General features: G+C 40.4%; 1 long non-coding RNA gene across 4 annotated transcripts; it reads left to right on the forward strand.

Moving 5' to 3' along the window:
- Window positions 1–5,311: 5,311 nt before the first annotated feature.
- LOC134871187 (uncharacterized) lies at window positions 5,312–18,071 on the forward strand. Of its 4 annotated transcripts, XR_010166642.1 has the most exons (8): window positions 5,312–6,017; window positions 6,885–6,962; window positions 7,059–7,136; window positions 9,708–9,752; window positions 15,357–15,462; window positions 15,572–15,865; window positions 16,648–16,931; window positions 17,440–18,071. It is a non-coding gene; the product is annotated as an uncharacterized LOC134871187 (long non-coding RNA). The 4 variants fall into 4 exon arrangements; XR_010166641.1 differs by having other exon boundaries at window positions 5,312–6,962; XR_010166644.1 differs by having other exon boundaries at window positions 5,312–6,962; window positions 15,357–15,426.
- The last annotated feature ends 422 nt before the right edge of the window (window positions 18,072–18,493 follow it).

An 18,493-nucleotide genomic window follows, 5' to 3' on the forward strand; every position in this document is an offset into this window, starting at 1 on the left:
AGGTCCTGATGGTGCTCTTTGTTGCTCTGGTTTCAGGACTCTGATGACGACTCGTTCCGCTGCGTTGACATCGGGATCCTCCTGGTTGGGATGAAGGTGCTGTGCCCTCATCTTCCCTGTCACAGTCCAGCCCCGCTGAAGATCATCACTGAGGGACAAGTTGTGATGGACAACATTCAAGACCTGCCAAAAGCTATGTGTATTCTGTGTGGACTTTCATATGCACTGCATCTCAGCTACCCCGAGTCTATGGTGCTCAGAGTTCATCCCAGGCTTTTAGGTAGGTGGGCGTCTGGGCGTCCTCTAGACGAAATCGCGCGAAATCGCGCTAAGCTCACATCTCGCGAGGGACTCGCAGCGAGAAAATGTCAGGATTCTGATTTGAAAGATGTCAATAGTCTGACTTCTGTTTTGTAATGTTGACAACAAATCTAAGAAATGAAAAAAAAACCAAATCACTAAAATCCAAAAAGATGTGTTCCTAAACCTCTTCAATATAATCCAATATAACAAAATACAATATAATAAATATAATATATTAGAATAAAATGCATTATATAATATAATCAATATAATACTATTTATTATGATATAACAAACTATAATATAATCCAGTATGATATAACAAACTATAATATACCAGTGCAGGACGGTTGCAGGATCCTCAGGCAGAGGGAATGGAGACTTGGCTGCATGCTCAGATTTGGAGATTAGGTTAATTCACAAATCTGTAAACACACTGTTACTGTGGAGCAGAGAAAACCAAACAGCAGGGGGGTCAGACCAGGGTAGATATCTGAGTGAAGATGGAAACCATGCCGACTGAGGAACAATAATTCTAACCTGGTGTCAATAACACGGCTCTGTTTGAGGAGTTGACACTAGATCAACTCACTAATTCATAAATGGACAATCACAGTCGGGTTTCAGGAAAGTCCTCCGCCTGAACTCGATGAAATGATCCATGTTTTTTAAAAATATTTTTACATCAACCCACTCGCTCTAAAATCCTCAAATGCATGATGACTGGGGAGAAAAGCAATGTACGCAAACATGCATCATGGGAAATGTACTATTCAAAGCTGGGATGCACATTAAGGGAGGGGCCGATATGGGGCCCCGCAGATATGGAATGACTGACAGCTGTGTGTAAAGGACAGCCAGTATTTAAACCAGGCAGAAGGACAATTCTTATTACTGTGAATCAAAGTTACAAACGTGCTCACGGTTGCACCATGACATTTTATATTGTGTTTCCATAGACACCTGCATGCAGTAAACAGCGGAAAGTTAGAGTGATACCCCGTCTGTTTCCTGCACACAGCTGTCGTTGTCTCTTCCCAACATCTGTGCAGGGAAACAGTTTGGAAAGCATTGTCTCTTTTTCCAGTGATGCAACTCATCACACCCTGCAGTAAAGTGAGGACACACAGGGGAAGCATTTACTACAACTGAATAAGCACACAATCAAAGCACTTTTCCATTCAACGCAACTTCTACTACACTGCATCTTAGAGACACGTCATAGAATCGGAGCATGAAACCCTCTTTATCATACATGCACACAGCAGAGCACACACAGTGAAATTAGTCCTCTGCATTTAACCCATCCTAGTACTGGGAGCAGTGGGCAGCTACTGGCAGCGCCCGGGGAGCAATGGGGAGGGGGGATCGGAGGTGTCTGGTGCCTTGCGCAAGGGCACCACAGCAGGGCCTAGGAGGTGAACTGGGACCTCTCCAAGTAGCAGTCCACTTTCCATATTTCAAGTCTGATTGGGGACTTGAACCGGCGACCCTACGATTCCCAGTCCAAGCCCCTACTGACTGAGCCACTGCTGGACAACGTCATACTGTTTCTTCATTTTACTTTAGTTTCTCTGCAGATTCTGAAGATCAAAACTAAATATAATCAACAATTATGTGACGACCACGAGGGTAGCTTTAAAATAAGTTATGTTAGAATGACTATTAACCTGTGAAGAAATGTAATCAGTCTGAGTGTCACTATATTAAAGGCCTTTTTTAGTTTAATACAAGAATCAACAGCAAAAAAAGTACTTTGTTTAATAACTCATTTGTTGTTGAAATAAAGAAGAATGGAAGAAACAAAACTAAAGAGTAATCAGATCATTTCTATCTAACTCTTAAGGGAATAGTTAGCTTTTGTATCCTGGTCACATAATCATAATCAGTTCCTCCCATAGCCTTGTATTTTTACTGTAGTCATAATACTTTTACTTAAATATATGTTGTACTTCTTGCACCTCTGCAGGAAATACTGCCACACTCTATAATTATTATCTTTCAGTCTGATCAGTCCTGCTTGTAAAACTTTGAGAATGTATTTAAAATTGGCACAGAACACAATATAATGCACATGACCTCCAGCAGCAAACCCTGACTGCTGCAGAGGGGAGTCTGAGGTAGAGCTGGGTTAGGATGCCCCCTGCTGTGGCTTCAGGGTAAAGATACTCAGTTATAAGTAAAAGTCCTGCATTCAAAGTTAAGTAAAGGAATTAAGCATCAAAATAACATTTTAGGACCCAAAATTAGAAGCAGAATCGCCCATTTAAACACCATACATTTGAGATGACTCTGATCATTCTTGGTGCATGGATGTGGTCTCAATGAGGTTTATTTAAATGACTTTACATATTTCCAAATCTGTAAAATTAATGTAGTGTAGTATAGAGCATTGTACAGTACTTCAATGTACTTTCACCTCTAGTGGAAACCTGCAGACTTGTAAGTGTGCCTGAGATAATGTACTATTCTGTTTCAGTATACTATTACAGTATACAGTGGGGCAAAAAAGGATTTAGTCAGCCACCAATTGTGCAAGTTCTCCCATTTAAAAAGATGAGAGAGGCCTGTAATTTTTATCATAGGTACACTTCAACTATGAGAGACAGAATGGGGGAAACAATCCAGGAAATCCCATTGTAGGATTTTTAATGAATTAATTGTAAATTCCTCTGTAAAATAAGTATTTGGTCACCTACAAACAAGCAAGAGTTCTGGCTCTCACAGACCTGTAACTTCTTCTTTAAGAGGCTCCTCTGTCCTCCACTCGTTACCTGTATTAATGGCACCTTTTTGAACTCGTTATCAGTATAACAGACACCTGTCCACAACCTCAAACAGTCATACTCCAAACTCCACTATGGCCAAGACCAAAGAGCTGTCAAAGGAGACCAGAGACAAAATTGTAGACCTGCACCAGGCTGGGAAAACTGAATCAGCAATAGGTAAGCAGCTTGGTGTGAAGAAATCAACTGTGGGAGCAATTATTAGAAAATGGAAGACATACAAGACCACTGCTAATCTCCCTCCATCTGGGGCTCCACGCAAGATCTCACCCCGTGGGGTCAAAATGATCACAAGAACGGTGAGCACAAATCCCAGAACCACACGGGGGGACCTAGTGAATGACCTGCAGAGAGCTGGGACCAAAGTAACAGAGGCTACCATCAGTAACACACTACGCCGCCAGGGACTTAAATCCTGCAGTTCCAGACGTGTCCCCCTGCTTAAGCCAGTACATGTCCAGGCCCGTCTGAAGTTTGCTAGAGGGCATTTGGATGATCCAGAAGAGGATTGGGAGAATGTCATATGGTCAGATGAAACCAAAATAGAACTTTTTGGTAAAAACTCAACTCGTCGTGTTTGGAGGAGAAAGAATGCAGAGTTGCATCCAAAGAACACCATACCTACTGTGAAGCATGGGGGTGGAAACATCATGCTTTGGGGCTGTTTTTCTGCAAAGGGACCAGGACGACTGATCCGTGTAAAGGAAAGAATGAATGGGGCCATGTATCGTGAGATTTTGAGTGAAAACCTCCTTCCATCAGCAAGGGCACTGAAGATGAAGCGTGGCTGGGTCTTTCAGCATGACAATGATCCCAAACACACCGCCAGGGCAACGAAGGAGTGGCTCCGTAAGAAGCATTTCAAGGTCCTGGAGTGGCCTAGCCAGTCTCCAGATCTCAACCGCATAGAAAATCTTTGGAGGGAGTTGAAAGTCCGTGTTGCCCAGCGACAGCCCCAAAACATCACTGCTTTAGAGGAGATCTGCATGGAGGAATGGGCCAAAATACCAGCAACAGTGTGTGGAAACCTTGTGAAGACTTACAGAAAACCTTTGACCTCTGTCATTGCCAATAAAGGGTATATAACAAAGTATTGAGATGAACTTTTGTTATTGACCAAATACTTATTTTCCACAATCATTTGAAATAAATTCTTTAAAAATCCTACAATGTGATTTCCTGGATTTTTTTCTTCTCATTCTGTCTCTCATGGTTGAGGTATACCTATGATAAAAATTACAGGCCTCTCTCATCTTTTTAAATGGGAGAACTTGCACAATTGGTGGCTGACTAAATACTTTTTTGCCCCACTGTATATAGTAAACTGAAATATAAAATACATATTACACATCTTATAGGAAATAATCCAGAAGACAATTTCATTGGTTTATCTTTAAATGTGTTCACACTAGTTGTTTAGTTTAGTTTTTGGTTTAGAACTTCATATCCACTGAGACCTACGGTATACAACATCCCTTTTTCAAGAAGTGGGTCGCAGGTCATTTCAATACGAAGCTCGTTTATCTTCCTCTCCATCACTGCTTCAGGACATCTTCATATTCACATCTCAGCTCACCTTGTTGATGCTTTTAGTTTGAGCATACTACTCTCACTCAGACTTTATTATCTGGTCATTGTTTTCTTGTACCACTGTCGAGGGCTGGAGGAGGGGGGGAGCGAGCTGTCTGTATGTGTTAGCATTTCTGTAGTTATGTTTGATGAGGACTGCTTGGTCCTTATGTCGTTCAATAATAATCCTTCCTAAATATAAAATAAAATAAATATTAGCAATGATATAAAATGAAAATTTGACATATTGATATTATTATTCTCATTATCTGATTTTATTCAAATCAATGCACTAGTGCAGTATAGACAAAAAACAAACACGTATAAAAATAATAAAATAAGGTAAAGGGAAGCAAAAACAAATAAGAACATTTTTTTACAGTTCAATTTCTACCTAAATTATTTTGTATTATATATATTTTTTCATATTATCTAAAAATGTATAAATCAGAAATTAATCAAATTTCCATATTTTTATAACCGTATTTCTGTGCTCGCCTAAACCGGAAGTAGAGAGCAGTGCGTCCTCTCGTCCTGCCTTCCTTTCTGCGCATGTCTGTAACCCTGTCAAAACCACGTGATCCTACTGACGCCTTTCCGAGCGTCGTCCAATGAGGAAGCGGGGGTGTGTGTGCAAATGGGCGGGGCTTGTTTGTGTTGCTGTGAAAATGTCGATGGACGTGTTTTGGGGTATTTCTAATTTAAATAAAGCGAATTAAAACCGTGGATTTTTTAATAAGTGTAAAACTAACAGAGAAGAGACGGTAACGGGACAGATGCAGAAACCAGAAGGCTGTTGGTAACAGAAGAGGAGTTTATTTACATGTGTGCTCTCACATATACACCACCTTTACATGGATATTATATTATGGGAAATAGCAAAGTGCGCTTATACCTTTGCATTATTTGTATTTTTCGAACTGTTGTTGGAGCTGGGATCTTCTTTCCTAAAGGCCAGGGAGGATTACGCATGAGCGTGATTTGGTTATTGCGATGCACTGCGCAGTTTCCAGCGTTGTTTCCAACGTTACCCGGAAATAAGCAACCTCTCTCAGCTGTTTCCTTATAAAACAGCAGAGTGGGGAGGGGGTGTGCTTTTGGATCATTGTGTCGGAGTCAGAGAGAGGACAGAGCAGCGGAGCAGGAGGATGGAGAGGAGTGAGTGTGTGTGTGTGTGCGTGCGTGTGTGTGTGTGTGTGTGTGTGTGTGTGTGTGTGTGTGTGTGTGTGTGTGTGTGTGTGTGTGTGTGTTCTGCAGGAGGATGTTGCGCACTTCACTTTTTTCCTCAGCAGTGAGTTGTGTTTGCATCCATCTGCTGCTGCGTGAGGATCCAACGCATGTGCGGCATGTTGTTAGAGGGTAGGTTTCAGATAGTTAGGTACGTTATTGATCCTGAATTGGGAAATTCTCGAAGTCTACTTTACTCTTTTTATTACAGGTTGTGCACTTCACTTTTCCTCAGCAGTAGGTATCTAGTCTTTCCAGGTGCTGCTAATTTGATGCAAGTTATTTTTGTAATGACTTGCGTACTTCACTTTTCCTCAGCAGTGAGTAGTGTTTGCATCCCTGTGCTGCTGCGTGGTGGTTTAATGCATGTGTTGCATGTTGTTATTGTGTATAGCCATAGTCATTTTTTATCATCATAAAAAAAATGTATCCCTTAACTTCATGTTGCACAGGACAGGGATACTACTTTGAACTGTATTGTTGTTACTTTTTCTATCTTTACCTAGCAGCCACAGTCGCCCAAATTGGGGACTACTTACAGGATTAATAGACAATATCACGTAGACATAGGTCCTGAATTTCCTTTTTGGTTTCCATGGAGGCTACTTTCTTTATTCTAAATATGTGTTTCCTTAAACGCAGCAGAGGAACACCTGGCTTATCTACGTGCGTTCCTATCGCACTTGTGGGAGTGTGAAATGCTGTGTCATGTTGTCCTATTTCTAGCTCAGCATACTGTATTTAAATCATAAGATATGTAAAGTTATTTTTTGCAATATTCACATTTTGCTGCATGTGTTCCTTAAGGTAACATGATGTTTTCCCCGGGTTTCAGTGCCAGAAATGTGTGTCTTTGTGTCTAAAAAGTATTATATGATGTTCTTCATGATATTCATTTAGTAGTGCGTACACCTGCTGACTGGTTTCTGCCAGAGCTACTTCCATCCAGAGGTTTCTATCATACGCACTTTTTATTTCTGATGTAAACAAACCCTCCAGCTGCAGTACCGTCTCTGAACACAGGGGGTCGGGCAGCTGCAGTACCCGCTCTGGACACAGAGGGGCGGGATTGTGCAGGTCTTTACACATGAGTCAGATAAGTTTTCTCACATCTACAGGGGAGAAAGTGTGTGTTGTTTTTATTAATGATGTGTTTTGTGACTTTCTTCACAGAAGGAGAACATGCATCGGTAATACAAACAAAGATGGCTGCAGTCTGTTGACCAATCGATGATCTGACGGCTTCAGAGGGTGAGTGAGACAGAAATGCTGAATGGCTGTTTAGGAAAAGCAGATTTTGGAATTGTTTATTCTTTTAATTTGTTATTACATCATTATTCTGTATTTAACTGATTTAGTCTCTCACTTTACTCCCACCCCCTTTTTAATTTTTTACTCCATTAGTATTCATTTTTTAAATTTAATTAAAGTTTTTTATGTACTTATTTTTAGTCCTTTATTTAACAGCGTTTCTCTCCAATCGTATTTATTATTTAACTAAAAGCACACATTTATTAAGAACTTTTTTTAATAGTATTTAATTTCATAAATGTTTTTAAATTATTATTTTATTTTGTATTTTAATTAGTTTTTTTATTTCCTCTTTTGTCTTTATTTACATGAGGTTGTTTCTCCTTTTATCTTCTTTAAATACAATTATTTATTTTCCCACTTAATTTTTATCTGAGTTTTTCTGCTACTTTGTCTTATTTTTGATAAAAACTGAACAGTCTCACAGCATCAGTGTGACACACTTTTCTGTGTAACATCACACACTTTATAGCATTATTGTAAACGTAGGTGCGTTTAGAAGCTCTGTTTCCAAATCCATCCCAAAACAATACGAACGGAGCCAGCCGGGCGTCTCTCCAGGAGAGATTAGGGTTTAGGAAGTGGAGCAGCTGATAGATGACTCGGCTAAAATTACCCCACCTCACACTGCATGAGGAGGGGAAATGGCTGAGAGGACGGACGGCCCTCGAACGTGTCTTTAGAGCCGGAGCGCCTCAGCTTACGCGTACGCATTCACGCCACGCTCAGTGTTGCAAATGGAAATGTTGGCTATGATCGTTTGTTCTCTTTACTTAAAGATGCACTGTAATGAAACGCCTCCATTGGACTCCTTTGTTTACTTCCTGAACATAGTGACATCACTTTGGAGCACTCACGCTTCTATTGGCTAGCGCTCCAACACATTGTACGTAATAGGCTAAAAGGGCGGGACATCTCTAAGCGGTTGACCAATCACATCACAGTCAGCCAGCTAACCAATCAGAGCATATATCCATTAGCCTGATGAGATCAATCAAACTTTATTAACATAATACTTTTAATACACAAACCAAGGCCTGAAAAACACTTAAAACCAAGTCAATAAATACAGGACTGAAAAAATAAATACATAAAAGTACAAATAATTCAATAAATGTCTAAAATAAATGGAAATAATAATAATACAAATAAAATAAGAATAAATACAAATCCCTTAAAAAAGTGGCTCTCTAAAGTATGAACTGTTTCTCCAGCCCTCCGCTCTTCTGGGATGTAATTATAGGGCAGAAAGTGTTGTTGAAATAATAATAAAAAGTCTTAAAAAGTTCTACTAAATAAATAAATAAAGAACTGCCTTTTTCTTAGTTTCTGACATGATCAGACATAATGCTTCTTAAACTCTTAAGTGTGTAGCTTTCTAACAGTCAGTACGAATATCCAGCTGCTCTTTGAGACAAAACCCCTTTTTAAAAATCAGTCTGTGGAAGTTGTGAATTAATCCAGGATCTGGGGAGATAAAACCCTCCATTCTTACGTGCATCGATTTCCTCCTCTTGTTTTTCTCCTCAGACTGCATTAAAGAACCAGAGTGTGATGGACTTCTGTGGCAAATGATAGCATGCAGAATAAAACAAATCTAAATCTGTTATCTAATCTTGTGCAGAGTGCGTTCATACGGCTTAGTGAGGATGCACACCTCCATCCTTAAAGGGAACGAGTCCTCGTCGATCCTCTGATCCCTTTAGATCCTAACATTTCCCCTTTAAGATAAGATCAAATATACTGTATTAATCCCAAATGTGGACGTTGAAGTGTTGCACATAATAGAGTAGAAAATAAACAATTACACAATAAAAATATCTCAGAATAAAAGATAAAGAGTGACACACTGTTGAACACATTAAATAAAAGTAAGATATCATTTACATTGAGTGCAAAACTAAAGTAGCTTCACCCTGAAATATCAGTGAGATGTTTTCATAAGACAGCAGAACAATGTGACTTTAGGAAAGAAGAAACCAAAATATTAAGGATCAGAAAGGATTTAATTCATAAGAAATGTGAAATAAGTTACCTTTATTTATTTTTGCTGACCCCAATATTTCCCGTGTTTACGCCAGAAAAAATCGGGGGTGTTATTTTTTTCAACCGATGGAACGAAACCCAACGGTCCCATCATGAATAGTTTTTATTGTATTTATTTATGATGTGTTTTGGACTTTTCTTAAGTATTAAAAGAACTTTTATTTGTTTGAATTATTGCAGCTTTAATGCTGTTTTATGATCCAATCAGTGGCATAAATAAATGGTCTTAAAGTGAGAATAATGTCGCACATATTAAATAAAATGATGAAAGACTAACAATATCAAATATGAATGCAACTATTAACATGTCGTCCAACAAGTGTGTTTCAGTCGGAGCGCTCTGTTGGTGCTTCATTAGTTAATAGTGCATTCAGAAAGCTCTACAAATCCTGACTTACCTCCACGAGTGTTGATTTGATTTGTTTGTTTAAAAGTGTTTTTCTTTTTCCCTTCATGTCCCCGCAGCTCCTCGGTGAGGTTTACGTTACAGATGAAGACCCTCTGAAGGAGGTACGTGAACAATCAGATAAACACGGGAGTCCTTAAAATAACTTCTGCTAATGTTCGACTGAAACTAAACAGACTGTTTATAAAACAGGAACTCAGAGCTTCAAAGAAACCGCCGCATCATATATTATACTCAATGTATTTTATCCACTTAAGGGAGGAAGCACCAGGAACTAAAGGAGGGAGAATCATTAAAAATAAATATAAAAAATAGAATAAAGATATTTATATTAACAAAGGACTTTAAAGTAATAAAATGCAGGTTTTTAAAATAATATAAAACATATATATAAACAGAAGAAGCTAAAGCAAGACTGCGCATGAAAAGATTAATGACAATAAAAATACTAGAAATATTAAATAAACATAAAAGTAAGAAAGTGTGATAAAAATGAAATATATTAAATAAACTTAAGAGATAAGAAGCTTAAAAATCTAAATATTAATATAAACATAAGAAGCTAAAGTAAGAATGGACATAAAAGATTCATTAATCACAAAATGTTTAGTAAGGAAGAGCAATAAAATAAAGTGCAATATATGAGATGAAGTTGGTATGAATGTATTTCATAAACTGGTCACTTTTACTTCAAATTTGAACAAATAAATGTTTTTTATTTCAAAAAAGTATTTCTTAAATGTCAGTAACTAAACGAAGAAGATTGACAAACCAATTTCAAAAATAAGTTGTACGTAAAAAACAGTTGCTTTTTTCTGTAGAGTATTTTGAGTGTGTAGCGTTCTGTCACTCAGTCGCTTCATTAGGAAAAAACATTAAAAGAATGATCTAGTATTTCTCTCTTTCAGAAGCAGAAGTGCTGCACATATTGAAATATACCTGCTTTTATATTAGGCCCAAACATGTAACCAAAACTAAGACGTAATCAGTAGAAAGTGTTTGTTGTGATCCAAACAAAGCTTGACACAACTTTGACTTGTGCATCTGTAGCAACATCTGGCTGCTTTACCACGACAGCTTTTGGATTAATGTTAGCATGCATGGACTTCATTAAGCTTTTAAAGGAAAAGGCAAATTATGCTGATGGTACGAAACTGGTTGGGTTTGTCAGAATGCATTAGATCATTATTCCGAAGTCGAAGCTCCTGAAAAAGATGCAGATCGTTGCTCAAAGTCGAACCAGTGCATTATGTTGTACAGAAGTAATGCACCGAAGAAAAGCCTTTAGAAATACGCTTTTTGGAAGTTCTGAATCGATTCAAAGAGAAAATCTGCATGCTTATGAATCGATTGTCCCCTCTCATCACGGTGTTTAAAAGCCGGACTGTTGCAGCTCATGCGACAGAGCTGATGTGCCTTTAAAAGCAGCGGGCAGTCAGCTGATCCAGGAGCAGCTCAGCCTCAGACAGCAGCGTCTCCCCCAGCCGAGCGGAGGCCACACACACCGAGTGTGTGAGGGAGACGGGGGGGAAACGAGGACACGGTATAGGGTGTGTGTGTGACAGCCGTGGGTAAAGGGGGGGGGGGTCAGGGTCCCTTTAATTCATGCTTACTGTCCCTGTGAGGCAGTGTGTTTGCTTGATTCAGAAGTTGCTTTTTTTTGTGCAGGCGGTGTAAAATCAGAGAGAATTAAGTGCTGCGTCACACACACACACACACACAGTCGGAGAGAGCAGCGTGAGCATGCACGTGTGTGTGTGTGTGTGTGTGTGTGCTGCAAGTCCAATAGCAGTTCTGCTGTTGCAACAAGATGAAAATAAAGAGTGCGTGTGTTTTTAGAGGCGAGTAGAAAAGGGAGACAGAGGGAGAGCGGGAGAGGGAGAGATTCTGGATTAGTTGCTACGTCACTTTTTCATGTCAGGAGAAACGGAAGCTGAGAAGTCATCGAGTTTTCACCTGAAGTCGACACACAATGGGTTTCGGACAACCTCGGCTTCTCCTCCTCTTCCTCTTTGGTAGTTTTGTGTGTGTCAGTGTGTGTGTGTGTGTGTGTGTCAGTGTGTGTGTGCTAGCATCGAGTTCAACATGGATGCTGAAGCTGTGTGTGTCTGTAGTTCTTGTTGTTGGCTAAGGTGTGTGTTGTTAGTGGGCAGAGGTGCGACGCTGGGGTTAAGCTGAGAATATTCTGGAGTGTTGCTCAGATCCCTGCGAGGCTCGAGTTTTCCTACCGAGAAACATCGACTTCTTCTCTCCACCATCGCCTACAGGAGGGCGGAGGGTGGAGAACGGGGGAAGCATGGAGCTCATAGAGACACATTCATAAGGCAGGAGAAGTGTGTGTGTGTGTGTGTGTGTGTGTGTGTGTGTGTGTGTGTGTGTGTGTGTGTGTGTGTGTGTCGGTGTGTGTTTCCGTGTGTCCGTGTCCGTCCTGTGATTTGTTGTCACCCTCCAGGGCCGAAAACCCTTCCCCAGATTTGTTTCTGCGTAGTGAGGAGGGACAGAGGTGGTGACGCAGTGTGTGTGTCTTCGGCCCGGTCGTTATCTATCTCTCTCTCTCTCTGTCTCTCTCTCTCTTTCTGTGTGTGTGACAGGAAGCGATCTGCAAGAGTGTGATGGCCGAGGATCGGAGGCAGAGCATCAGACAGTCAGATGGGAACTTGTTTACCTTTCTCTCTCTGGGTGACTCTGCTCTGGCTCCTCTCCAGTTCACATGCACTGCACTTCCTTACGCTGCTGCATCACAGGCCATGGGGCCAGAGCTCCATTCTGGTTGGCTAGCAGCCCGAGCTCAGCCTCTGATTGGTTACAAAGCCTGATTGGCTTTTTGCAGTTGCAGGAACCACAAGTTTTCCATGGAAACATGAGGGTAGTGTGTGTTTATGTGTGATTTCTGCAGCTTCTGTGCTTCATAAGAGGTTGTCGCACTTTTATCGTCTAATATTTCTATCGATCCCCGTCCCTTTTGATGCATATTGTCCTGCAGGTGCTTTAAACTCCTGAATAATATCCATAAAACATTAACTTAGTGCAGGAAAAAATCAGCTGACTTTCTTACCTATCCCTGCCTGTAATGAGACAGTCAGCCTCTTGTTTATAATGTCCTTAAAAGAGTCCCAAATGTCCTTAAAAGAGTCCCAAATGTCCTTAAAAGAGTCCCAAATGTGTCGCAACTTCTGGGGGAAATCGAGCTATTATCCCTTAAATGATTTTACTTGGTGTTAAAAGCAGGTGTTGGTTCCCAGATGAGTTTACAATAAATATAACCACTTCAATATTGAGTGGAAAATCAGACATCAGGTAAACGATTGTAAATATTTAATGAAAAACTTCCTTTTCTCTTTTTCTGCAGCAATCAGCAATTAATCAGAAAGGAATTAATTAGATATCAATCTCCCTACAAATTAAGAGTCATGCCGACTGCTCTCCAGGACAAACTGTAGATTAAAGTGTGACCCCCGTCCCCCCTCTGCTCAGCCTCTCCTGCAGCCTGACTCTGAGATGATAAGGATTTGAAACCCGCAGATTTAATGTTCATATAATAAAGGAGGTCTTTTCGTTCAACGCGCCTCAAGTCCAGCATCCAGACCACACTTCTGAAAAAATGCATGTGTGTTAAAGAGGTCCTATTCTGCTTTTTGGAGTTTTCCCTCTCCTGCAGTGTGTTCTACAGGTTTTAGTGCATGTAAATGGTCTGCAGAGGCTAAAATCCCTGTGCCCCCCCTGCCTGTAATGCCTCCTTTTGGCTAGCTCTCCAACACATTGAACGTGATAGGCTAAGGTGCGGGACATCTCTAAGCTGGTTGACCAATCACAACAGAGCAGGCCAGCTAACCAATCAGAGCAGACTGGGCTCTGGTTTCAGACAGAGGGTGAAAAGAGGTGCTGCAGCACAGACAGTATGAGAAACATAAAGAGACACTACATACTGATATACACCTGAACATCAGCAGGAGAGGACTCTTTAAAGTAGAGACTCTACATACTGATATACACCTGAACATCAGCAGGAGAGGACTCTTTAAAGTAGAGACACTACATACTGATATACACCTGAACATCAGCAGGAGAGGACTCTTTAAAGTAGAGACACTACATACTGATATACACCTGAACATCAGCAGGAGAGGACTCTTTAAAGTAGAGACTCTACATACTGATATACACCTGAACATCAGCAGGAGAGGACTCTTTAAAGTAGAGACACTACATACTGATATACACCTGAACATCAGCAGGAGAGGACTCTTTAAAGTAGAGACTCTACATACTGATATACACCTGAACATCAGCAGGAGAGGACTCTTTAAAGTAGAGACACTACATCCTGATATACACCTGAACATCAGCAGGAGAGGACTCTTTAAAGTAGAGACTCTACATACTGATATACACCTGAACATCAGCAGGAGAGGACTCTTTAAAGTAGAGACTCTACATACTGATATACACCTGAACATCAGCAGGAGAGGACTCTTTAAAGTAGAGACACTACATACTGATATACACCTGAACATCAGCAGGAGAGGACTCTTTAAAGTAGAGACTCTACATACTGATATACACCTGAACATCAGCAGGAGAGGACTCTTTAAAGTAGAGACACTACATACTGATATACACCTGAACATCAGCAGGAGAGGACTCTTTAAAGTAGAGACTCTACATACTGATATACACCTGAACATCAGCAGGAGAGGACTCTTTAAAGTAGAGACACTACATACTGATATACACCTGAACATCAGCAGGAGAGGACTCTTTAAAGTAGAGACTCTACATACTGATATACACCTGAACATCAGCAGGAGAGGACTCTTTAAAGTAGAGACTCTACATACTGATATACACCTGAACATCAGCAGGAGAGGACTCTTTAAAGTAGAGACTCTACATACTGATATACACCTGAACATCAGCAGGAGAGGACTCTTTAAAGTAGAGACTCTACATACTGATATACACATCTACTATATATAGCTCAGCCCTAGTTTGTCGCAGACTGTGTGTGTGTGTGTGTGTGTGTGTGTGTGTGTGTGTGTGTGTGTGTGTGTGTACCAGAATGCAGTCACATAATGGATGCATTTGTGTATTGGCAGCGTCTTCTGCAAATTGCTTTCTTATTGCTGTGTAAATAAAGCCAGCTTAATATTTCCAACCGACAGACAGACAGACAGACAGACAGACAGACAGACAGACAGACAGACAGACAGACAGACAGACAGACAGACAGACAGACAGACAGACAGACAGACAGACAGACAGACAGACAGACAGACAGACAGACAGACAGACAGACAGACAGACAGACAGACAGACAGACAGACACCTTTAAAGACCTCCTGTCCCTTTAAATCTTGTATAAGCATTACACAACAGGTCCAGTGACACACACCAACAAACAACCCGGGGTGGGCGGAGCAACCAGACACCTACCGACACAGACACAGACACACACACACACACACACACACACACACACACACACACACACACAATTACAGAGACACACACACCCTGTGTTCTGCAGGGACATGCATGGCAGTGTGCTCTAACCTTCAGCAGGTAGTTTTGCACTTTGTCGAAGCACCAGGTGAGTTACCTGGCTACTACCTGACTCCTCCCCCCACCCCCCCACCCCACACACACACACACACACGTTGTAACTGCGTCATGACTCCCATCACTTCCTGTCCTCCTCTCTCTTGTAGTGACTGAAGCGTAACACACCCTCGCCCTCCTCACCTTACCTGGGAGCAGCAGAGAGAGAGAGGACTGCAGGTGAGTCTGAAGACAGGTAGCAGCAGTTTAATTCAGGTAATGAAAACATTATGAATTAGTCATTGTTATTTATATCCCTCATAAAGGAGAATCTGTCCCACTGTTTGATGCTATCGTTAATGCTATTTCCAATTATTTATTTCAGATTTGAGGACGTCACCGCCGGAGGCCCCTCCTCAGACTGGCCCCCCTTGGAGGCTGGTTTCAGGTGGTGGCTTAGAGTCTCTTCATCTGTCTAGCACCATTTGAAATCAGTGTTCTTGGGGCGGGGAGTGTGTTTCTGTGTGGAGGAGTCCGGACCCCAGAGTCAGATGTTCAGTGTCCTCTCTCCGAGGGTGACCGCTTTCTGCTGGTGCTCAGAGTCTGTCTGCGTCTAGCACCATCTGAACGTGGTTACAGGGAAGGACAGACCTCACCCCCCCTCCAGCAGGACTCACAAGTAGGCTGCACTGTAGTTTAATCACAGAATACTGTAGTTTAATCACAGAATACTGTAGTTTAATCACTGAATACTGTAGTTTAATCACTGAATACTGTAGTTTAATCACAGAATACTGTAGTTTAATAACTGAATACTGTAGTTTAATAATACTGTAGTTTAATCACTGAAACTGTAGTTTAATTACAGAATACTGTAGTTTAATAATACTGTAGTTTAATTACTAAATACTGTAGTTTAATCACAGAATACTGTAGTTTAATCACAGAAACTGTAGTTTAATCACAGAATACTGTAGTTTAATCACAGAAACTGTAGTTTAATCACAGAATACTGTAGTTTAATCACAGAATACTGTAGTTTAATCACAGAATACTGTAGTTTAATCACAGAATACTGTAGTTTAATCACAGAAACTGTAGTTTAATCACAGAATACTGTAGTTTAATTACAGAATACTGTAGTTTAATCACAGAATACTGTAGTTTAATTACAGAATACTGTAGTTTAATCACTAAATGAAAAAAACACTTGGAAAAATATGAAAGAAAGATGTAATGAATCGGAATAACCCTGAAAAGATCATCGTACATTTGTCAAAGTAAGAGTGTTTAATGTGTCAGAAGACGTGATGGACAGTTTAGGGTCATGACAAAAGGTATCTGATATAATGTGTATGATACGTTTCAATACATTCAGAGAAATGTAAAAAACTACTGCAAAAGTTAGGGTCTTACTTACAAACCAAAAATACGACATTTATTCTCCTCTTTCTCTTCCAGAGTCAGGAGGCCCCTCCTCAGACCGACCCCCCTTGGAGGCTGGTTTCAGGTGGTGGCTTAGAGTCTCTTCATCTGTCTAGCACCATTTGAAATCAGTGTTCTTGGGGTGGGGAGTGTGTTTCTGTGTGGAGGAGTCCGGACCCCAGAGTCAGATGTTCAGTGTCCTCTCTCCGAGGGTGACCGCTTTCTGCTGGTGCTCAGAGTCTGTCTGCGTCTAGCACCATCTGAACGTGGTTACAGGGAAGGACAGACCTCACCCCCCCCCCCTCCAGCAGGACTCACAAGTAAGCTGCACTGTAGTTTAATAACAGAATACTGTAGTTTAATCACAGAATACTGTAGTTTAATAATACTGTAGTTTAATCACAGAATACTGTAGTTTAATCTCTAAATACTGTAGTTTAATAACAGAATACTGTAGTTTAATCTCTAAATACTGTAGTTTAATTACAGAATACTGTAGTTTAATCACAGAATACTGTAGTTTAATCACAGAATACTGTAGTTTAATCACAGAATACTGTAGTTTAATCACAGAATACTGTAGTTTAATAACAGAATACTGTAGTTTAATTACAGAATACTGTAGTTTAATAACAGAATACTGTAGTTTAATAACAGAATACTGTAGTTTAATCTCTAAATACTGTAGTTTAATTACAGAATACTGTAGTTTAATAACAGAATACTGTAGTTTAATCACAGAATACTGTAGTTTAATCACAGAAACTTTGCGAAACTCTTACAAAACAAAAACTAAATACAACATTTATTCTCCTCTTTCTCTTCCAGAGTCAGGAGGCCCCTCCTCAGACTGGCCCCCCTTGGAGGCTGGTTTCAGGTGGTGGCTTAGAGTCTCTTCATCTGTCTAGCACCATTTGAAATCAGTGTTCTTGGCGTGGGGAGTGTGTTTCTGTGTGGAGGAGTCCGGACCCCAGAGTCAGATGTTCAGTGTCCTCTCTCCGAGGGTGACCGCTTTCTGCTGGTGCTCAGAGTCTGTCTGCGTCTAGCACCATCTGAACGTGGTTACAGGGAAGGACAGACCTCACCCCCCCCTCCAGCAGGATACTGTAATACTGTAGTTTAAATAAAGTCAGACTGGAGCACTGCTTTGTGCAGCTGTCAAAGTATTTGGAAAAATTGAATCGAGTCGATCATCTTCTGTAATTCGCTCTATTTTAATGAACCGTACTTTATTATACGTCTTATTTCATGTTGACATGTCAGAGTCTATCTGCTGGGGAAGTCTTTAAATGCTGCTGTTGTTGTTGTTGTTGTTGTTGTTTGCAGTGGTAAACAAACATGTGTTAAGATAAACTTCCAAACTGATCTGTGTACTTGTACATGTTATATTTAAATGTGAGAATATTCATTGTTGTTTGACTGTCAAATGAATCTGTTTTAAAATAAATGTTCAGAAACTGCACAGTCACCCTGAGCGTGTTCTAAAGTCACTGACGCGGACTACAGACCTGTTTATGCTGAACCCCTTAGCTCGAGTAAAAGTACAAGTACTCAGATCTTGTACTTGAGTAAAGTAGAAGTACTCAGATCTTGTACTCGAGTAAAAGTACAAGTACTCAGATCTTGTACTTGAGTAAAGTAGAAGTACTCAGGTCTTGTACTTGAGTAAAGTAGAAGTACTCAGATCTTGTACTTGAGTAAAAGTAGAAGTACTCAGATCTTGTTCTTGAGTAAAGTAGAAGTACTCAGGTCTTGTACTTGAGTTAAGTAGAAGTACTCAGGTCTTGTACTTGAGTAAAAGTAGAAGTACTCAGGTCTTGTACTTGAGTAAAGTAGAAGTACTCAGATGTTGTACTTGAGTAAAAGTAGAAGTACTCAGGTC

Source organism: Eleginops maclovinus, chromosome 1, assembly GCF_036324505.1.
Source record: "Eleginops maclovinus isolate JMC-PN-2008 ecotype Puerto Natales chromosome 1, JC_Emac_rtc_rv5, whole genome shotgun sequence".
NCBI classification, from domain to species: domain Eukaryota; kingdom Metazoa; phylum Chordata; class Actinopteri; order Perciformes; family Eleginopidae; genus Eleginops; species Eleginops maclovinus.